General features: G+C 53.5%; 1 long non-coding RNA gene across 1 annotated transcript in view; it reads right to left on the reverse strand.

Moving 5' to 3' along the window:
- Nucleotides 1-1,511: 1,511 nt before the first annotated feature.
- Nucleotides 1,512-23,788, reverse strand: part of LOC149450295 (uncharacterized) — a 1,099,640-nt gene continuing 1,077,363 nt past the window's right edge. Inside the window, exon 3 of the long non-coding RNA XR_016315259.1 lies at nucleotides 1,512-1,801. This is a non-coding gene — a long non-coding RNA (uncharacterized LOC149450295). The remainder of the gene's footprint in view (nucleotides 1,802-23,788) is intronic.

Below are 23,788 nucleotides of genomic sequence, written 5' to 3' on the forward strand. Positions count from 1 at the left end.
GGAGTGAATAGTGCTCCATCATTGGTGTCTGTGGAGGGAATAGTGCTCCATCACTGTTGTCTGTGGAGGGAATAGTGCTCCATCATTGGTGTCTGTGGAGGGAATAGTGCTCCATCATTGATGTCTGTGGAGGGAATAGTGCCACATCATTGGTGTCTGTGGAGGGAATAGTGCTCCATCACTGTTGTCTGTGGATGGAATAGTGCTCCATCATTGATGTCTGTGGATGGAATAGTGCTCCATCACTGTTGTCTGTGGAGGGAATAGTGCTCCATCATTGATGTCTGTGGAGGGAATAGTGCTCCATCATTGATGTCTGTGGAGGGAATAGTGCTCCATCATTGATGTCTGTGGAGGGAATAGTGCTCCATCATTGATGTCTGTGGAGGGAATAGTGCCACATCATTGATGTCTGTGGAGGGAATAGTGCTCCATCATTGATGTCTGTGGAGGGAATAGTGCTCCATCATTGATGTCTGTGGAGGGAATAGTGCTCCATCATTGATGTCTGTGGAGTGAATAGTGCTCCATCATTGGTGTCTGTGGAGGGAATAGTGCTCCATCACTGTTGTCTGTGGAGGGAATAGTGCTCCATCATTGGTGTCTGTGGAGGGAATAGTGCTCCATCATTGGTGTCTGTGGAGGGAATAGTGCTCCATCATTGATGTCTGTGGAGGGAATAGTGCTCCATCATTGGTGTCTGTGGAGGGAATAGTGCTCCATCATTGATGTCTGTGGAGGGAATAGTGCTCCATCATTGGTGTCTGTGGAGGGAATAGTGCTCCATCATTGGTGTCTGTGGAGGGAATAGTGCTCCATCATTGATGTCTGTGGAGGGAATAGTGCTCCATCATTGGTGTCTGTGGAGGGAATAGTGCTCCATCATTGATGTCTGTGGAGGGAATAGTGCTCCATCATTGGTGTCTGTGGAGGGAATAGTGCTCCATCATTGATGTCTGTGGAGGGAATAGTGCTCCATCATTGATTCCCCCCCAGTGTCAGAATGCCCACCGCAGTCCCGCTATAAGTTGCTGATCGCCACCATTACTAGTATTAATTTTTTTTTTTTTTTTTAGAAAATTCCAGAATATATCCCGCCATTTGTAGTCGCTATAACTGTCACGTAAACCAATGAATTCACAGGTATTGGGATTCTTATTAGCAAAGACACGGAGCGGAATACATTTTGGCCTAAATTCATGAAAAAATTTGATTTTTTACAGCTTTATTGGATATGTTTTATAGCAAAATTGTCGGTCTTTTTGTTTATAGCGCAAAAAAAGAAAAAAAAAAAAATTGCAAAGGTGATCACATACCACTGAAAGAAAGCTCTACTTGTGGGGGAGGGACACATTTCATTTGTGTACAGTGTTGCATGACCGAGCAATTGTCTGTTAAAGTAGTGCAGTGCTGTATAGCAGAAATGGCCTGGTCAGGTGGGGGAATCCTCTGCAGGACAAGTGGTTAACAGTAACATCCACCCCCCCCCCCCAAAAAAAAAGTCAAAATACTTCCTTTAAAAAGACATTTTATTCAGTGATGTCACAAGCTGTTCACATGTCAAATACACAAATGGATGTTCCTGGCTGTATTTTACATCTGCTGAAAGGGAAGCCCCCCCCCCTCCCCCGACATTCAATGTTTTCTGAAAGTAAATCACCAGCATTTCTCTAGTTGATCCTCAAAGGCCAGATCTTGTTTTTTCCAAAAAATGTGCCCCCTGACCTGGATGGAGATCAGAAACGGAGGCAGCACACAGCACTGCGGATACAGCCGTAGTCAGGGAGCTGCTTGACGACACCTAGATGGAGACAGAAATTGGATGAGAATTAGAAGACAGTTGCTGGAAATCGCCGGCATTCATTATCAACATTTAACAATTAACAATGAACATGGGAACATTTTGTTCTTTGGATGAAGTGCGGATGTACTTTGATTGCTCGCCATGTCTGCATTGGGAAGGATGACACTAACCCTAACATACATAACCACAAAGTCTATAAGGACAGAGGCGCCCTCAGCCCAGATCCCTCAATATAGACGGACGGAGCCCTCAGTATAGACGGACGGAGCCCTCAGCACAGATCCCTCAATATAGACGGACGGAGCCCTCAGTATAGACGGACGGCGCCCTCAGTATAGACGGACGGCGCCCTCAGTATAGACGGACGGCGCCCTCAGTATAGACGGACGGCGCCCTCAGTATAGACGGACGACCCCATCAGCACAGAGCCCTCAGTATAGACGGACGGAGCCCTCAGCACAGAGCCCTCAGTATAGACGGACGGAGCCCTCAGCACAGATCCCTCAGTATAGTCGGACGGAGCCCTCAGTATAGACGGACGGAGCCCTCAGTATAGACGGACGGAGCCCTCAGTATAGACGGACGGAGCCCTCAGCACAGAGCCCTCAGTATAGACGGACGGAGCCCTCAGCACAGAGCCCTCAGTATAGACGGACGGAGCCCTCAGCACAGAGCCCTCAGTATAGACGGACGGAGCACTCAGTATAGACGGACGGAGCCCTCAGTATAGACGGACGGAGCCCTCAGCACAGATCCCTCAGTATAGACTGACGGCGCCCTCAGCCCAGATCCCTCAATATAGACGGACGGAGCACTCAGTATAGACGGACGGAGCCCTCAGCACAGATCCCTCAGTATAGACGGACGGAGCACTCAGTATAGACGGACGGCGCCCTCAGTATAGACGGACGGCGCCCTCAGCCCAGATCCCTCAGTATAGACGGACGGAGCCCTCAGTATAGACGGACGGCGCCCTCAGCACAGAGCCCTCAGTATAGACGGACGGAGCCCTCAGTATAGACGGACGGAGCCCTCAGCATAGAGCCCTCAGTATAGACGGACGGCGCCCTCAGTATAGACGGACGGAGCCCTCAGTATAGACGGATGGAGCCCTCAGTATAGACGGACGGCGCCCTCAGCCCGGATCCCTTAGTATAGACGGACGGCGCCCTCAGCACAGAGCCCTCAGTATAGACGGACGGCGCCCTCAGCACAGATCCCTCAGTATAGACGGACGGCGCCCTCAGCCCGGAGCCCTCAGTATAGACGGACGGAGCCCTCAGTATAGACGGACGACCCCATCAGCACAGAGCCCTCAGTATAGACGGATGGAGCCCTCAGCACAGAGCCCTCAGTATAGACGGACGGCGCCCTCAGCACAGAGCCCTCAGTATAGACGGACGGAGCCCTCAGCATAGAGCCCTCAGTATAGACGGACGGCGCCCTCAGCACAGAGCCCTCAGTATAGACGGACGGCGCCCTCAGCCCGGATCCCTTAGTATAGACGGACGGCGCCCTCAGCACAGAGCCCTCAGTATAGACGGACGGCGCCCTCAGCACAGATCCCTCAGTATAGACGGACGGCGCCCTCAGCACAGAGCCCTCAGTATAGACGGACGGAGCCCTCAGTATAGACGGACGGAGCCCTCAGTATAGACGGACGACCCCATCAGCACAGAGCCCTCAGTATAGACGGATGGAGCCCTCAGCACAGAGCCCTCAGTATAGACGGACGGCGCCCTCAGCACAGAGCCCTCAGTATAGACGGACGGAGCCCTCAGCATAGAGCCCTCAGTATAGACGGACGGCGCCCTCAGTATAGACGGACGGAGCCCTCAGTATAGACGGATGGAGCCCTCAGTATAGACGGACGGCGCCCTCAGCCCGGATCCCTTAGTATAGACGGACGGCGCCCTCAGCACAGAGCCCTCAGTATAGACGGACGGCGCCCTCAGCACAGAGCCCTCAGTATAGACGGACGGAGCCCTCAGTATAGACGGACGGAGCCCTCAGTATAGACGGACGACCCCATCAGCACAGAGCCCTCAGTATAGACGGACGGAGCCCTCAGCACAGAGCCGTCAGTATAGACGGACGGCGCCCTCAGCACAGAGCCCTCAGTATAGACGGACGGCGCCCTCAGCCCAGAGCCCTCAGTATAGACGGACGGCGCCCTCAGCACAGAGCCCTCAGTATAGACTAGAGGTGAGCAAATGTGGCCCTCCAGCTCTTGTAGAACTACAAGTCCCATCAGGCATTGCAAAACTGACATTTACAAGCATGAGTCCCAAAAGAAGAGGCATGATGGGACTTTTAGTTCACCAAAAGCTGGAGGGCAACAGTTGCACACCCCTGATATAGACGAACGGAGCCCTCAGTATAGATCAACAGCGCCCTCAGCACAGAGCCATCAGTATAGACGGACGGCGCCCTCAGTATAGACTAGAGGTGAGCAAATCTGGCCCTCCAGCTCTTGTAGAACTACAAGTCCCATCAGGCATTGCAAAACTGACATTTACAAGCATGAGTACCAAAGGAAGAGGCATGACGGGACTTGCAGTTCACCAAAAGCTAGAGGGCCACAGTTGCACACCCCTGATATAGACGAACGGCGCACTCAGCCCAGAGCCCTCAGTATAGACGGACGGTACCCTCAGCACGGAGACCTCAGTATAGACGGACGGCGCCCTCAGCACAGAGCCCTCAGTATAGACTAGAGGTGAGCAAATGTGGCCCTCCAGCTCTTGTAGAACTACAAGTCCCATGAGGCATTGCAAAACTGACATTTACAAGCATGAGTCCCAAAGGAAAAGGCATAATGGGACTTGTAGTTCACCAAAATCTGGAGGGCCACAGTTGCACACCCCTGATATAGACGAATGGTGCCCTCAGCACGCATCCCCCAGTATAGATGGACTGCGCCCTCAGTATAGACGGACGGCACCCTTAGCACTCAGCCCTCAGTATGGATGGACAGCGCCCTCAGCCCAGATCCCTCAGTATAGATGGACGGCGCCCTCAGCCCAGATCCCTCAGTAAAGATGGACGGCGTCATCAGCCCAGAGCCCTCAGTATAGACAGACGGCGTCATCAGCCCAGAGCCCTCAGTATAGACAGACGGCGTCATCAGCCCAGATCCCTCAGTATAGACGGACGGTACCCTCAGCCCAGAGCCCTCAGTATAGACGGACGGCACCCTCAGCACAGAGCCCTCAGTATAGACAGACGGCGTCATCAGCCCAGAGCCCTCAGTATAGACGGACGGTACCCTCAGCCCAGAGCCCTCAGCATAGACGGACGGCGCCCTCAGCACAGAGCCCTCAGTATAGACAGAAGGCGCCCTCAGTATAGACAGACGGCGCCCTCAGCACAGAGCCCTCAGTATAGACAGAAGGCGCCCTCAGTAAAGACGGACGGCACCCTCAGCCCAGAGCCCTCAGTATAGACAGAAGGCGCCCTCAGTATAGACGGACGGCGCCCTCAGCACAGAGCCCTGAGTATAGACGCCCGGAGCCCTCAGTATAGACAGACGGTGCCCTCAGCACAGAGCCCTCAGTATAGACGCCCGGAGCCCTCAGTATAGACGGACAGCGCCCTCAGCCCGGAGCCCTCAGTATAGACGGACGGAGCCCTCAGCATAGACGCCCGGAGCCCTCAGCCCGGAGCCCTCAGTATAGACGCCCGGAGCCCTCAGTATAGACCGACGGCGCCCTCAGCCCGGAGCCCTCAGTATAGACGGACGGAGCCCTCAGTATAGACGGACGGCGCCCTCAGCAAGGAGCCCTCAGTATAGACGGACGGCGCCCTCAGCCCAGATCCCTCAGTATAGACGGACGGCGCCAACAGCACAGAGCCCTTAGTATAGACAGACGGCGTCATCAGCCCAGAGCCCTCAGTATAGACAGACGGTGCCCTCAGCCGAGAGCCCTCAGTATAGACGCCCGGAACCCTCAGTATAGACGGATGGCACCCTCAGCACAGAGCCCTCAGTATAGATGGACGGCGCCCTCAGCCCAGAGCCCTCAGTAAAGGCGGACGGCGCCCTCAGCCCAGAGCCCTAAGTATAGACAGAAGGCGCCCTCAGTATAGGTGGATGGCGCTCTCAGCACAGAGCCCTCAGTATAGACGGACGGCACCCTCAGCCCGGAGCCCTCAGTATAGACGCCCGGAGCCCTCAGTATAGACGCCCGGAGCCCTCAGTATAGATGGACGGCGCCCTCAGCAAGGAGCCCTCAGTATAGACGGACGGCGCCCTCAGCCCAGAGCCCTCAGTATAGACGGACGGCGCCAACAGCACAGAGCCCTCAGTATAGACGGACGGCGCCCTCAGCCCAGAGCCCTCAGTATAGACGGACGGCGCCCTCAGTATAGACGGACGGCGCCCTCAGCCCAGATCCCTCAGTATAGACGGACGGCGCCCTCAGCCCGGAGCCCTCAGTATAGACGGATGGCGCCCTCAGTATAGACGGACGGCGCCCTCAGTATAGATGGACGGCGCCCTCAGCCCAGATCCCTCAGTATAGACGGACGGCGCCCTCAGCACAGAGCCCTCAGTATAGACGGATGGCGCCCTCAGCACAGAGCCCTCAGTATAGACGGACGGTGCCCTCAGCCCAGATCCCTCAGTATAGACGGACGATGCCCTCAGCACAGAGCCCTCAGTATAGACGGATGGAGCCCTCAGTATAGACGGACGGTGCCCTCAGCACAGATGCCTCAGTATAGACGGATGGTGCCCTCAGCACAGAGCCCTCAGTATAGACGGACGGCGCCCTCAGTATAGACGGACGGTGCCCTCAGCACAGAGCCCTCAGTATAGACGGACGGTGCCCTCAGCACAGAGCCCTCAGTATAGACGGACGGCGCCCTCAGCACAGAGCCCTCAGTATAGACGGACGGCGCCCTCAGCACAGAGCCCTCAGTATAGACGGACGGCGCCCTCAGCACAGAGCCCTCAGTATAGATGGACGGTCCCCGCCCAGCACAAACCCCCAGTCAGTATAGACGTACAGTCCATGATACCACTTGAAGCTGCCAAAGTAAACGTACGTAAGGAGGTCTTCAGGTGGTCAGTAACACTTTAACCACCAAACTAAAACAACGTTCGGAGGGAATAACCTTCGGGATGAAAGTCACAACTACAGGAAAGGCTTTAAATTACAAACGACCCCCCATGTGCAGCTCCAGCAGACACTTGTCATAGATGTACTTTCAGCCGACGTTCCTCAATGTTTCAGCACCGATGGCCTGCCGAGAGAAAACAAAAACCTTCAGCATTTCACACATTTGTGGTCATACAGACACATTACACAACACAGCTATTCTCTCATTAGTACACAGGGGGGGGGCAGAGACAGGAGTGACACGTCTTTCATGCCTTTACAGAAGCCGCTCAGCCCAAGCAGGACGCCTTGCGATTATCTAGAGAGTTTATTTAATACTTTCACTGCCAAAGTCGCTTGTGTTGCCGGCACAAATGCTTAAAATAAATCAATAAATAAATATCATTTTAGGCCTGAAGATCACATAAAAGCCCCAAACATTAGAAATATTTTCTGAAAGCAGACACCCTAGTCTCAAAAAAAATTTTTTTTTTTTTAAAGGGTGGGGGTGGGATATTTTGTGTTTGGGTGCAACTAATTTTTTTTACTATTAAAAACCTTTTTTTTACATGACATAGGGCACATAAAGTCCCCATGTGATGACTTTTTGGGAAACAGATCATGGTTAATGAGACACTCGGGGTGTAATAGACCGGCATGAATCCCCTGAATGTAATGCAGTGCAGATCGCATTGCATTCCATTATTTCCTGGTCATGCTGGTTGGGGACACAGAGGCTGACCTGACAGTGACATCATACACATGGCTTTCTGGGTGTGTCTGGTCTTGCTCTGTACTCCTGACATTCCTCCTCACATTGACTGTTTCTACCATCCCAGCTACCACCCTCCTACCCAGACAGATCCTCTCCTCACCCTGCACCCCGCCTGCAGTGACCAAACACCAGACTTCTGTGGAATTCTAACTAAGAAGCCCAGGGAAGGAGGTCTGACAAACTTCCCTATAGGGGGTGCCGGACAAACGCCCTGTAGGTGATGCCGGACAAACGCCTGGTAGGGGTTGCCAGACGAGCACCCTGTAGGGGGTACCGGACAACGCGCTGTAGCGGGTCTCGGACAAACGCACTTTAGGGGGTGTCAGACAAACGCCCTGTTGCGGGTGCTGCACAAACGCCCTGTAGTGGTGCCGGACAAACGCAATGTAGGGGGTGCCGGAAAGCAACCTGTAGGGGGTACCAAACAAACGCCATGTGCTGGACAAACGCCCTGTAGGTGGTGCCGGACACACATCCTGTAGCGGTGCCGGACAAACGCGCTGTAGGGGGTGCCCAACAAATTCACTGAAGGGTGTGCCAAACAACCGCCTTGAAAGGAGTGCCGGAAAAACACCCTGTAGGGGGTACCGAACAAACACCTTCTCGGTGGTGCCGGACAAAGCCCTGTAGGGGGTGCCGGAACACATCCTTTAGGCGGATGCCGGACAAAGCCCTGTAGAGGGTGCCGCACAAAACGCCCTGTAGGGGGTGCCGCACAAAACGCCCTGTAGGGAAGTTTGTCAACCTTTTAACCATCAAGCCAATTTTTTCTTCTACATTTCAGGGAACCCCTTAAATAATTTTCAGTCTGCAGCTCCCAGTAGATCAGCACAAATCAGCGAATGTTCACTATTATCATAAACATTCACATTTGTAACTAGAAGCTTTGCTCTGTAGAAGAAACATTTCATTTGGTGGCAAAACATCTGCATTGGGGTTTAGTAGCAGAAATGACCAATTAGATTTCAGTAGCTAAGAATACTTTTCTGTGCCCCGCACTTCTCTGCGTCTTGTCGGCACTATCAGTGGATGAAGGGAATGTCCTCTCTGGGGCCACAGATTCTACTTGTGATAAAGAACAATAAAGTTGTAACAAATAATAATTAGATTGATTTTTACTTCCTGTCCTGCAAACCCCCCCATAGAGAAATCCTATTCCCATTATTATGGACGATTCAGAGTGGAATCATTAACCAATACTCTCTGAATTTGGGCTTTTAGCCAATGTCTCCTCCGTCCAACTACACCACCTCCTCCCCTCCGTCCAAGTACACCACCTCCTCCCCTCCGTCCAACTACATCACCTCCTCCCCTCCGTCCAACTACACCACCTCCTCCCCTCCGTCCAACTACACCACCTCCTCCCCTCCGTCCAACTACACCACCTCCTCCCCTCCGTCCAAGTACACCACCTCCTCCCCTCCGTCCAACTACACCACCTCCTCCCCTCCATCCAAGTACTCCCCCGGCCGCCCCTCCGTCCAAGTACACCACCGGCGCCCCCCCGTCCAAGTACACCACCGGCGCCCCACCGTCCAAGTACACCACCGGCGCCCCACCGTCCAAGTACACCCCCCGTCCCACCGTCCAAGTACACCCCCCGTCCAAGTACACCCCCGACGCCCCCCCGTCCAAATACACCCCCGATTCCCCCCCATCCAAGTACACCCCCGGTGCCCCCCCCAGTCCAAGTACACAAGCGGCACCCCCCCGTCCAATTACAGCACCGGCGCCCCTCCCCGTCCAATTACAGCACCGGCGCCCCCCCCTGTCCAATTACAGCACTGGCGCCCCCCCGTCCAAGTACACCACTGGCGCCCCTCCGTTCAAGTACACCACCGGCGCCCCACTGTCCAAGTACAGCCCCCCGTCCCACCGTCCAAGTACACCCCCCCGTCCAAGTACACCCCCGGTGCCCCCCTGTCCAAATACACCCCCTACGCCCCCCCATCCAAGTACACCCCCGGTGCCCCCCCCAGTCCAAGTACACAAGCGGCACCCCCCCGTCCAATTACAGCACCGGCGCCCCCCCCCGTCTAAGTACACCACCGGCGCCCCCCCGTCCAAGTACACCACCGGCGCCCCCCCGTCCAAGTACACCACCGGCGCCCCCCCGTCCAAGTACACCACCGCCCCCCCCCCCGTCCAAGTACACCACCGGCGCCCCCCCCCCGTCCAAGTACACAACCGGCGCCCCTCCATCCAAGTACACCCCAGCGTCCAAGTACACCACCGGCGCCCCTCTGTCCAAGTACACCCCAGCCGTCCAAGTACACCACCGGCGCCCCCCCGTCCAAGTACACCACCGGCGCCCCCCCCGTCCAAGTACACCACCGGCGCCCCCCCCCCGTCCAAGTACACCACCGGCGCCCCCCCCGTCCAAGTACACAACCGGCGCCCCTCCATCCAAGTACACCCCAGCCGTCCAAGTACACCACCGGCGCCCCTCTGTCCAAGTACACCCCAGCCGTCCAAGTACACCACCGGCGCCCCTCTGTCCAAGTACACCCCAGCCGTCCAAGTACACCACCGGCGCCCCTCTGTCCAAGTACACCCCAGCCGTCCAAGTACACCACCGGCGCCCCTCTGTCCAAGTACACCACCGGCGCCCCTCCGTCCAAGTACACCACCGGCGCCCCTCCGTCCAAGTACACCACCGGCGCCCCTCCGTCCAAGTACACCACCGGCGCCCCTCCATACAAGTACACCACCGGCGCCCCTCCGACTTATGACTTCAGAGTTTGACCTTCTTGCTGCCAAAGCCATTTTTGTGTTTTCTTGCACACATGCTGAAAAGGAGAAATCATGCTGGCCGGGACACGGAGGTTGACCTGGAAGTGTTGTCACACATTTCCGGGTCAGAAACAAGGAAGAGAGAAGAGAGGACATGTGTCCGCTCTCCTCCCTCCCCTTTACCCAGCAGCACCTGCCATGTTGTGTGGAAGCCATCGGGCGCAGCCTCCCGAATGCTCCATCTGACAGAAAGGAGTCCACCTGTCACATTTACACACAATCCCGGGGTGGGAAGCCGCCAGGAATGTATGTAACAGGTTGGTTCATTAACCTCTGCAGGAAAACAGAACTGACAATCAGCGAGGCGACTTACCTTTATGTTGGCGGTCCGTTCCTCCGAAGAAACACGCCGACCCCAAGCCAGGACTTGGCCCCCAATGTCCTCACACACACGGCTTGTGCCTAAGATACAAAATCACAACACTTAGAATCGGTTCTTTTGATGCACACATTTCTCTCTGACCAATCACATCTCGGTGAGCCACTACAGCACGTTTCTCTGCCGTCTGTGCCGGGACCAGTTTGCTGTCTTACAAAAGACTCATCCTGCGAATTTAACCACTTGTGTCCCGCCAGCCATGTACTGGGGGGGGGGGGCTCAGGCAAAGCGACGTACTGTACACCGCCGCCTGCTTCTGGGCTCAGAGGGGCGCAGGCATGTCCCCCCCCCCCCCCGTGCTGACACTTGATGTGATTGTACACAGCAGGAGTCTGTCAGCAAGTTCCAGCCAATGAATCACGCCCGGGACCTGCTGATCAGCTGTGTCCACTCACAGCCCAGAACCCTGTGTTGACAATCAACACAGAGCTATGTACAGAGGGAACCGTGTTTCTGTTTCTTATCCTAGCAAAGCAAGAATAGGAGGCAAAGACCGGGAGTCAAAAGAAACACATTCATCATTGTTAGGGACACATTTAACCCCTTGAATACCCAAGATGTTAACCCCTTCCCAGCCAGTGTCATTAGTACAGTAACTGTGTATAGTATTACTGATCACTGTGTTAGTGTCACTGATGTCAGTGGCAGTTAGTGTCAGATTGCCCACCGCACTATCGCAGTCCCACCATAAATTAGCGATCACTGCCATTAGCTTAAAAAAATTAATCAAAAAAAAGTGTGTATATATCTATATATACAGTGGGGATCGAAAGTTTGGGCACCCCAGCTAAAAATTTGTATTAATGTGCATAAAGAAGCAAAGGAAAGATGGAAAAATCTCCAAAAGGCATCAAATTACAGATTAGACATTCTTATAATATGTCAACAAAAGTTAGATTTTATTTCCATCATTTACACTTTCAAAATAACAGAAAACAAAAAAATGGCGTCTGCAAAAGTTTGGGCCCCCTGCAGAGTTAATATCTTGTACTGCCCCCTTTGGCAAGTATCACAGCTTGTAAACCCTTTTTGTAGCCAGCCAAGAGTCTTTCAATTCTTGTTTGAGGTCTCTTTGCCCATTCTTCCATACAAAGTCTTCCAGTTCTGTGAGATTTCTGGGCTGTCTGTCACGCACGGCTCTTTTAAGGTCTATCCATAGATTTTCAATTATGTTGAGGTCAGGAGATTGTGAAGGCCATGGCAAAACCTTCAGTTTACGCCTCTTGATGTAATCCCCCGTGGATTTCGAGGTGTGTTTAGGATCATTATCCATTTGTAGAAGCCATCCTCTCTTTAACTTCAGCTTTTTCACAGATGGCATCAAGTTACCATCCAAAATTTGCAGAAATTTTATTGAATCCATTTTTCCTTCTACTCGTGAAATGTTCCCTGTGCCACTGGCTGCAACACAACCCCAAAGCATGATTGATCCAACCCCATGCTTAACAGTTGGACAGAGGTTCTTTTCATGAAATTCTGTGCCCCTTCTTCTCCAAACGTACCTTTGCTCATTCCGGCCAAAAAGTCTAATTTTAACCTCATCGGTCCACAGAACTTGTTTCCAAAATGCATCAGGCTTGTCTATATGTTCATTTGCAAAGTTCAAACAATGATTTTTGTGGTGAGGACGTAGAAGAGGTTTTCTTCTGATGACTCTTCCATGAAGACCATATTTGTACAAGTATCTTTTTATAGTGGAATAGTGTACCACAACTCCAGTGTCTGCCAGATCTTTCTGGAGGGATCGTGCAGTCAAACGTGGGCTTTGAATTGTTTTTCTCACAATCCTGCGAGCTGTTCTGTCTGATATTTTTCTTGGTCTTCCAGATCTTGCTTTAACTTCCATTGTTCCTTATGACTGCCATTTCTTAATTACATTCCGAACAGAGGATATTGACATCTGAAAACGCTTTGCTATCTTCTTATAGCCTTCTCCAGCTTTGTGAGCGTCAACTATTTTCAGTTTCAGTTTTCTAGACAACTGCTTAGAAGAACCCATGGTGCTGATTGTTGGGGCAAGGTCAGATGAGTCTGGGCATTTAAAATCTTCCCAGACGATGATCGAGAACAATCCATGACACTGGCAGGTCTCAGCTTGGCAAAGGGGGCAGTGCATGCTATAAATTCTGCAGGGGGCCCAAACTTTTTTTGTTTTCTGTTATTTTGAAAGTGTAAATGATGGAAATAAAATCTAACTTTTGTTGACATATTATAAGAATGTCTAATCTGTAATTTGATGCCTTTTGGAGATTTTTCCATCTTTCCTTGGCTTCTTTATGCACATTAATACAAATTTTTAGCTGGGGTGTCCAAACTTTCTATCCCCACTGTATATATACACACATACATACACACATATATATACACTCACATATGTACACACACACACATATGTACACACACACACACACACACATATATATACCCCCCCAACACACATATATGGACACACACATACACACACACACACACACACATATATATGTGTACACACACACACACAAATACATACATGTACACACACACACACACACATATACATATATGTACACACACACACACACACAAACACACACATACATGTACACACAAACACACACAAACATGTACACACACACACACACACACACACATACATGTACACACACACACACACACACACACACACACACACACATACAGTTGCAAGAAAAAGTATGTGAACCCCTTGGGATTACTTGTAGTTTTGCATGAATTGGGCATAAAATGTGCTCTGAACGTCATCTAAGTCACAACAATAGAAGAACACAGTCTGCTGAACATAATACTACACAAACATTAGATGTTGCCATGGTTTAATTGCACATAACATGTAAACATTCACAGTGCAGGGAGGAAAAAGTATGTGAACCTTTGGACTTAATAACTGGTTGACCCTCCTTTGGCAGCAATAACCTCAACCAAACGTTTCCTGTAGTTGCAGATCAGACCTGCACAACGATCTGGAGTCATTTTGGACCACTCCTCTTCACAAAACTGTTTCAGTGTAGCAATATTCTTGGGATGTCTGGTGTGAATCGCTCTCTTAAGGTCATGCCACAGCATTTCAATGGGGTTGAGGTCAGGACTCTGACTGGGCCACTCCAGAAGGCGTATTCTGTGCTGTTGCAGCCATTGTTTTGTTGAATTACTTGTATGCTTTGGGTCATTGTCCTGTTGCATCACCCATCCTCTGCGGAGCTTCAGTTGGCGGACAGATGGTCGTACGTTTTCCTGCAAAATGTCTTGATAAACTCTGGAATTAATTTTCCCATCAATGACAACAATCCGTCCAGGCCCTGAGGCAGCAAAGCAGCCCCAAACCATGATGCTCCCTCCGCCATGTTTTACAGTGGGGATGAGGTTTTGATGTTGGTGTGCTGTGCCTTTTTTTCTCCACACATAGTGTTGTGTGTTCTTCCCAAACAACTCAATCTTGGTGTCATCTGTCCACAGTATATTTTGCCAGTAGTGCTGTGGAACATCCAGGTGCTCTTTTGCAAACTTCAAACGTGTTGCAATATTCTTTTTGGACAGCAATGGCTTCCTCCGTGGTGTCCTCCCATGTACTCCATTCTTGTTTAATGTTTTCCTTATTGTAGATGTGTCAACAAAAATGTTAGCATGTGCCAGAGATTTCTGTAGGTCTTTAGCTGACACTCTGGGATTCTTCTTTACCTCATGCAGCATTCTGCGCTGTGCTCTTGCAGTCATTTTTACAGGACAACCACGCCTAGGGAGAGTAGCAACAGTGCTAAACTTTCTCCATTTGTAGACAGTCTGTCTTACCGTGGACACAGGAACATCAAGGCTTTTGGAGATACTTTTGTAACCCTTTCCAGCTTCATGCAAGTCAACAATTCTTGATCGTAGGTCTTCTGAGAGCTCTTTTCTGCGAGGCATGGTTCACATCAGACAGTGCTTCTTGAAACCAGTAAACCCAAAACAGGTGTGTGTTTTTTAAGGGCTGGATAGCTGTCAGCAACACATCCAATATCATCACACTGATTGGAGTCAAGGTTGGCTCACTCCTGGCTCCAATTAGCTCTGGGAGAAGTCATTAAGCTAGGGCCTCACATACTTTTTCCTCCCTGCACTGTGAATGTTTACATGTTATGTGCAATTAAACCATGGCAACATCTAATGTTTGTGTAGTATTATGTTCAACAGACTGTGTTCTTCTATTGTTGTGACTTAGATGACGTTCAGAGCACATTTTATGCCCAATTCATGCAAAACTCCACGTAATCCCAAGGGGTTCACATACTTTTTCTTGCAACTGTACATGTACACACACACACACACACACACACACACACACACACACACACACATGTACACACACACACACACACACACACACAGACACACATGTACATACACACACACATACATGTAGACACACATACATGTACACACACACACATACATGTACATACACACACATACATGTACACACACACACATACATGTACACACACATACATGTACACACACACATACATGTACACACACCCCATAGTCTGTAGATGTTATACCTTTCATACAAACCATCACTACACACTGATTGGATGTTATTTTCTTACCACAGACAAGCAGCAGAATACATTTTGCCCAACATTTCTGAAGAACATTTATTTATTGGATGTTTTGTAGCAGAAGATACATTTTTTCCCCCCCAAAAAAGGTTCATATTTTTTCAGTTTATATCACAAAAAATAAACATCCCAGTGGGGATCAAATACCACCTAAACAAAGCTCTATGTGTGTGAAATAATACTATAAATCTCATTTTGGTAAAGTTGCATGACCGTATAATTTTCAGTTAAAAGTAGCGCAGTGCTGAAAAGCAAATAAAAAGCCCTGGTCATAAAAGAGCTAAGCTCTAATGCACACTAGATGCAATCCAGAGGGCTTTTTTCTGCATCAAAGATGCATGCACGGCGGATTCCATGTATTCCAATGTCCCTGATGATGGGCACAAATGGTGGGCAGCACTGATGTGGGGCACTGATGGTAGGCTGTACTGATGATGGGCACTGATGTGGGGCACTGATGATGGGCAGCACTGATGGTAAGCGGCACTGAAAGTAGACTGTACTGATGATGGGCACTGATGGTGGGCGGCACTGATGTGGGGCACTAATGGTAGGCGGCACTGATGGTGGGCGGCACATATGGTGGGCACTGATGGTAGGCGGCACTGAAAGTAGGCTGTACTGATTCCCTACCTCCCCTGCGGCACTCTCCCATGGAGGTCTCGTCTGGTCCCATTCACCAAGACTGGGTGGTCACAAAGGTGGTGGTGTCGGCCTGCTCCTATCACCGCTGAGCACCTTCCAGGTCCTCCCTAACCCCCCCTCCCTAACCTTCTCCTCCTTCGAGGCTCACTGCATCCGGCTCTTCTGACCCACCCCCCTAAGGATCGCAGTGATCTACAGGCCCCCCGGATCCATAGCCCGCTTCCTGGATGACTTCGCCGCCTGGCTTCCCTTCTTCCTCTCCTCTGAGCTACCGACCATCATCCTCGGGGACTTCAACATCCCCATCAACGACCACACCCCAGCTACCTCTCAACTCCTCCACCTAACCACCTCCTTCGCGCTCACACAACACACTCAATCCTCCACCCACATCATTGGGAACACCCTGGACCTCGTCTTCTCCCACCTCTGTACCCTTAACCACTTCACTAACACCCCCTTCCCTCTCTCCGACCACCACCTCCTCACGTTCTCCATCTCCCCTTCCCCTAACTCCCCCCCCCCAGTGCGCCAAACCATCACCAGCCGCAACCTCCGCAACCTGCACCCGGCCCCCCTCCACTCGGCTGCCGACCGCTTGCACGACAGCATCCTTCCACTGTCATGTCCTGACATAGCCACCACCGCGTACAACGACTCACTATCAGCCACCCTAGACTCTTTGGCACCCCTAACCACACGCAACATCAAACCCAGACCGCTCCAACCATGGCAGAATGACAGCACTAAATGCCTCAAACGTCGCAGTCGTGCGCTGGAGAGACTATGGCGCAAAACCAGGTCCCCTCATGCATTCTCCCTCTACAAATCTGCCTTCCTCACCTACACCTCCTCCCTCCACGCCGCCAAGCAGGCCTACTTCGTTGACCTGATCAACACCCTCTCCACCTGCCCTCGCCGACTCTTCTCCACCTTCAACTCCCTGCTCTCTCCCCCCCCTCCTCCACTCAGTACCTCACTTACCGCCCACGAGATTGCCACTCATCTCCATAGCAAGATTGACGCAATCCGCAAGGACATAGTCAACTTGCAATCTACCTCCCCATCTAGCCTCCCCCCTTCCATCACCCTCTCATCTCTCCCCTCCTCTGACCTTGCAACGGCACTGCCCCCCACCACACCCAAGGCCCTGCCTACCGTAACCCCCCCATCACTGCACTCCTTCAGCCCTACTACCACTGAGGAAGTCACCAGAGTCTTCTCAGAAGCCCGCCTCACTACCTGCCCCCTGGACCCTATCCCCTCTCAACTCCTCCGGTCACCCCCCTCTTCCCTCATCCGCTCCCTTACCCACATCTTCAATCTCTCCCTCGCTACTGGCGTCTTCCCCTCCCCCCTAAAACATGCGCACATCACCCCCATACTCAAAAAGCCCTCCCTAGACCCCACTGACCTCAACAACCTCAGACCAATTTCCCTGCTGCCACTCATGTCCAAGCTCCTTGAGCGCTTGGTCTTCGATCGCCTAAGCGCCCACCTAACTGACAGCAACCTCCTTGACCCACTACAGTCCGGCTTCCGTCCCCTACACTCCACCGAAACTGCCCTCCTCAAAATCACCAACGATCTACTAACCGCCAAAGCCAAAGGCGACTACTCTGTCCTCCTCCTCCTAGACCTCTCCGCGGCCTTTGACACAGTCGACCACCCCCTCCTTCTTAATAAACTACTCTCCCTTGGCATCAGAGACACCGCTCTCTCCTGGTTCTCGTCCTATCTATCCCGACGCTCCTTCAGCGTTTCCTACAACGGCGCCACCTCCTCTTCCCTCCCCCTCTCTGTTGGGGTCCCCCAGGGCTCTGTCCTTGGACCCCTTCTCTTCTCCATCTACACCTCCTCCCTTGGCAAACTCATACACTCCCATGGCTTCAACTACCACCTCTATGCTGATGATACTCAAATCTACCTATCCACCCCTCACCTTACCCCCACATTCTCCGCCCGCATCACTCACCTCCTAAACGACATCTCTGACTGGATGTCGCTCCATTTCCTCAAACTCAACCTCTCCAAAACCGAGCTTCTCGTCTTCCCCCCTTCCCGTGCCCCCCCCCCCATCCTTTCCATCACTACCAACAACACCACCATCAATCCCGCCCAGCAAGCCAAGGTCCTTGGCGTCATTCTGGACTCAAACCTTTCCTTCCAACCTCATGTCAAATCACTCACAAACACATGCAGGCTCCACCTCCGGAACATCGCCAAGATACGCTCCTTCCTTACCCCAGACACCACTAAACTACTCGTACACTCCCTGATTATCTCACGCCTTGACTACTGCAACTCCCTCCTCATCGGCCTACCCCAGTGCAAACTCTCCCCGCTTCAGACCATCCTGAACTCAGCTGCCAGACTCATCCACCTCACCAGCCGCTCCACCTCTGCCACCCCCCTCTGCCTCTCCCTCCACTGGCTCCCCATTGCCCAACGCATTAAATTCAAACTGCTCACTCTGACCTATAAGGCCATTCACAAGACTGCCCCTGACTACCTCACCAACCTGATTCCCAAGTACCACCCTACCCGCACCCTTCGCTCTTCACAGGACCTCCTTCTATCTTGCTCCCTGGTCTCCTCCTCCCACGCACGACTGCAAGACTTCTCCAGGTCCTCCCCCATCCTCTGGAACTCACTACCCCAATCCATCAGACTGTCACCTTCCCTCCTCACCTTCAGGCGCTCCCTGAAAACCCACCTCTTCAGGGAAGCCTACCCCACCCTCACCTAACAGCCGCTGCCCTTCCCTCCTCCTACCACTCCATCCCCCACAGCCGTTTCCTCCTGTACCACTACCCCCTCCCTCCTAGATTGTAAGCTCGAAAGAGTAGGGCCCTCTTACCCCTCATGTGCTGTTTGATGTTACTGTACTGTTTCATGTATTGTCCCCCCTCTATTGTACAGCGCTGAGCAAACCCTTTGGCGCTATATAAACTCGATAAATAAATAAATAAATAAATAAATTATGGGCACTGATGTGGGGCACTGAAGGTAGGCGGCACTGATGTGGGGCACTGATGGTAGACTGTACTGATGATGGGCACTGATGGTGGGTGGCACTGATGTGGGGCACTGATGGTAGGCGGCACTGATGTGGGGCACTGATGGTAGGCGGCACTGATGATGGGCACTGATGGTAGGCGGCACTGAAAGTAGGCTGTACTGATGATGAGCACTGATGGTGGGCGGCACTGATGTGGGGCACTGATGATAGGCGGCACTGATGGTAGGCGGCACCGATGTGGGGCACTGATGGTAGGCGGCACTGATGTGGGGCACTGATGGTAGGCGGCACTGATGATGGGCACTGATGGTAGGCGGCACTGATGTGAGGCACTGATGGTAGGCGGAACTGATGTGAGGCACTGATGGTAGGCGGCACTGATGATGGGCACTGATGGTAGGCGGCACTGAAAGTAGGCTGTACTGATGGGCACTGATGTGGGGCACTGATGGTAGGCGGCACTGATGTGGGGCACTGATGGTAGGCGGCACCGATGTGGGGCACTGATGGTAGGTGGCACTGATGTGGGGCACTGATGTGGGGTGGCACTGATGGTAGGTGGCACTGATGGTAGGCGGCACTGATGTGGGGCGGCACTGATGATGGGCACTGATGGTAGGCAGCACTGATGATGGGCACTGATGATAGGCGGCACTAAAAGTAGGCTGTACTGATGATGGGCACTGATGGTGGGCGGCACTGATGTGGGGCACTGAAAGTAGGCTGTACTGAAGGGCACTGATGGCGGGCAGCACTGATGGTAGACAGCACTGATGTGGGGCACTGATGGTAGGCTGTACTGATGATAGGCACTGATGGTGGGCAGCACTGATGTGGGGAACTGATGGTAGGCAGCACTGATGTGGGGCACTGATGGTAGGCGGCACTGATGTGGGGCACTGATGGTAGGCAGCACTGATGGTAGGCGGCACTGATGTGGGGCACTGATGGTAGGCGGCACTGATGGTAGGCGGCACCGATGTGGGGCACTAATGTGGGGCACTGATGGTAGGCGGCACTGATGTGGGGCACTGATGGTAGGCGGCACCGATGTGGGGCACTAATGTGGGGCACCGATGGTAGACGGCACTGATGTGGGGCACCAATGGTAGGCGGCACCGATGGTAGGCAGCACTGATGTGGGGCACTGATGATGGGCACTGATGGTAGGCGGAACTGATGTGGGGCACTGATGTGGGGCACTGATGGTAGGCGGCACCGATGTGGGGCACTGATGGTAGGCGGCACTGATGTGGGGCACTGATGTGGGGCGGCACTGATGGTAGGCGGCACAGATGTGGGGCGGCACTGATGATGGGCACTGATGGTAGGCGGCACTGATGATGGGCGCTGATGATAGGCGGCACTAAAAGTAGGCTGTACTGATGATGGGCACTGATGGTGGGCGGCACTGATGTGGGGCACTGATGGTAGGCGGCACTGAAAGTAGGCTGTACTGATGGGCACTGATGGCGGGCAGCACTGATGGTAGGCGGCACTGATGTGGGGCACTGATGGTAGGCGGCACTGATGTGGGGCGGCACTGATGGTAGGCGGCACTGATGATGGGCACTGATGATAGGCTGCACTAAAAGTAGGCTGTACTGATGACGGGCACTGTTGGTGGGCGGCACTGATGTGGGGCACTGATGGTAGGCGGCACTGATGGTAGGCGGAACTGATGTGGGGCACTGATGGTAGGCGGCACTGAAAGTAGGCTGTACTGATGGGCACTGATGGTGGGAAGCACTGATGTGGGGCACTGATGGTAGGCGGCACTGGTGTGGGGCACTGATGGTAGGCGGCACTGATGTGGGGCACTAATGGTAGGCGGCACTGATGGTAGGTGGCACTGATGGTAGGCGGCACTGATGTGGGGCACTGAAAGTAGGCTGTACTGATGATAGGCACTGATGGTGGGCGGCACTGATGTGGGGCACTGATGGTAGGCGGAACTGATGTGGGGCACTGATGGTAGGCGGCACTGATGTGGGGCACTGATGGGGGGCGGCACTGAAAGTAGGCTGTACTGATGATGGGCACTGATGGTGGGCGGCACTGATGTGGGGCACTGATGGTGGGCGGCACTGATGTGGGGCACTGATGGTAGGCGGCACTGATGTGGGGCACTGATGGTAGGTGGCACTGATGTGGGGCACTGATGGTAGGTGGCACTGATGTGGGGCACTGATGGTAGGCGGCACTGATGTGGGGCACTGATGGTAGGTGGCACTGATGTGGGGCACTGATGGTAGGCGGCACTGATGTGGGGCACTGATGGTAGGCGGGACTTAAAGTAGGCTGTACTGATGATAGGCACTGATGGTGGGCGGCACTGATGTGGGGCACTGATGGTAGGCGGCACTGATGTGGGGCACTAAAAGTAGGCTGTACTGATGATGAGCACTGATGGTGGACGGCACTGATGTGGGGCACTGATGGTGGGCAGCACTGATGTGGGGCACTGATGGTAGGCGGCACTGATGTGGGGCACTGATGGTAGGCGGCACTGATAGTAGGAGGCACTGATGGTAGGCGGCACCGATGTGGGGCACTGATGGTTAGCGGCACCGATGGTAGAGGGCACTGATGTGGGGCACTGATGGTAGGCGGAACTGATGTGGGGCACTGATGGTAGGCGGAACTGATGTGGGGTACTGATGGTAGGCGGCACTGATGTGGGGCACTGATGGTAGGCGGCACCGATGTGGGGCACTGATGGTAGGCGGCACTGATGTGGGGCGGCACTGATGGTAGGCGGCACTGATGTGGGGCGGCACTGAGGATGGGCACTGATGGTAGGCGGCACTGATGTGGGGCACTGATGGTAGGCTGTACTGATGATGGGCACTGATGGTGGGTGGCACTGATGTGGGGCACTGATGGTAGGCGGCACCGATGTTGGGTACTGATGGTAGGCGGCACTGATGGTAGGCGGCACTGATGTGGGGCACTGATGGTAGGCGGCATTGATGGTAGGCGGCACTGAAAGTAGGCTGTACTGATGATGGGCACTGATGGTGGGCAGCACTGATGGTAGGCGGCACTGATGGGGGGGACTCTGATGATGGGCACTGATGGTAGGCGGCACTGATGTGGGGCACTGATGGTAGGTGGCACTGAAAGTAGGCTGTACTGATGGGCACTGATGGTGGGCAGCACTGATGGGGGGGGGCTCTGATGATGGGCACTGATGGTAGGCGGCACTGATGTGGGGCACTGATGTGGGGCACTGATGGTAGGTGGCACTGATGGTAGGCGGCACTGATGTGGGGCACTGATGAGGGGCGGCACTGATGGGGGGCGGCACTGATGGGGGGCACTAATGGTAGGCGGCACTGATGTGGGGCACTGATGGTAGGCGGCACTGATGTGGGGCACTGATGGTAGGCGGAACTGATGTGGGGCACTGATGGTAGGCGGCACTGAAAGTAGACTGTACTGATGGGCACTGATGGTGGGCAGCACTGATGTGGGGCACTGATAACATGCAGCACTGATGTGGGGCGGCACTGATGATGGGCACTGATGGTGGGCGGCACTGATGTGGGGCACTGATGGTAGGCGGCACTGATGTGGGGTGGCACTGATGGTGGGCGGCACTGATGTGGGGCACTGATGGTAGGCGGCACTGATGGTAGGCGGAACTGATGTGGGGCACTGATGTGGGGAACTGATGGTAGGCGGCACTGATGTGGGGCAGCACTGATGTGGGGCGGCATTGATGATGGGCACTGATGGTAGGTGGCACTGATGTGGGGCACTGATGGTAGGCGGCACTGAATGTAGGCTGTACTGATGGGCACTGATGGTGGGCAGCGCTGATGGTAGGCGGCACTGATGTGGGGCACTGATGGTAGGCAGCACTGATGGGGGGGGCTCTGATGATGGGCACTGATGGTAGGCGGCACTGATGTGGGGCACTGATGGTAGGTGGCACTGATGTGGGGCACTGAAAGTAGGCTGTACTGATGATAGGCACTGATGTGGGACACTGATGGTAGGCGGCACTGATGGGGGCACTGATGGGGGGCGGCACTGAAAGTAGGCTGTACTGATGGGCACTGATGGTGGGCAGCACTGATGTGGGGCACTGATGGTAGGCGGCACTGATGTGGGGCACTGATGGTAGGCAGAACTGATGTGGGGCACTGATGGTAGGCGGCACTGATGATGGGCACTGATGGTGGGCAGCACTGATGTGGGGCACTGATGGTAGGTGGCACTGATGTGGGGCACTGATGGTAGGCGGCACTGATGGGGGGCACTGATGTGGGGCGGCACTAAAAGTAGGCTGTACTGATGGTGGGAGGCACCGATGTGGGGCACTGATGGTAGGTGGCACTGATGTGGGGCACTGATTGTAGGCGGCACTGATGTTGGGCACTAATGATAGGCGGCACTGATGGGGGGCGGCACTGATGGTAGGTGGCACTGATGTGGGGCACTGAAAGTAGGCTGTACTGATGATAGGCACTGATGTGGGACACTGATGGTAGGCGGCACTGATGGTAGGCGGCACTGATGGGAGCACTGATGATAGGTGACACTGATGTGGGGCACTGATGAGGGGCGGCACTGATGATGGGCACTGATGGTAGGCGGCACTGATGTGGGGCACTGATGGTGGGCAGCACTGATGTGGGGCACTG

The sequence above is a fragment of the Staurois parvus genome, unplaced genomic scaffold (assembly GCF_062004578.1).
Source record: "Staurois parvus isolate SC_StPar_1 unplaced genomic scaffold, SC_StPar_1.0 ptg000575l, whole genome shotgun sequence".
Classification (NCBI taxonomy): domain Eukaryota; kingdom Metazoa; phylum Chordata; class Amphibia; order Anura; family Ranidae; genus Staurois; species Staurois parvus.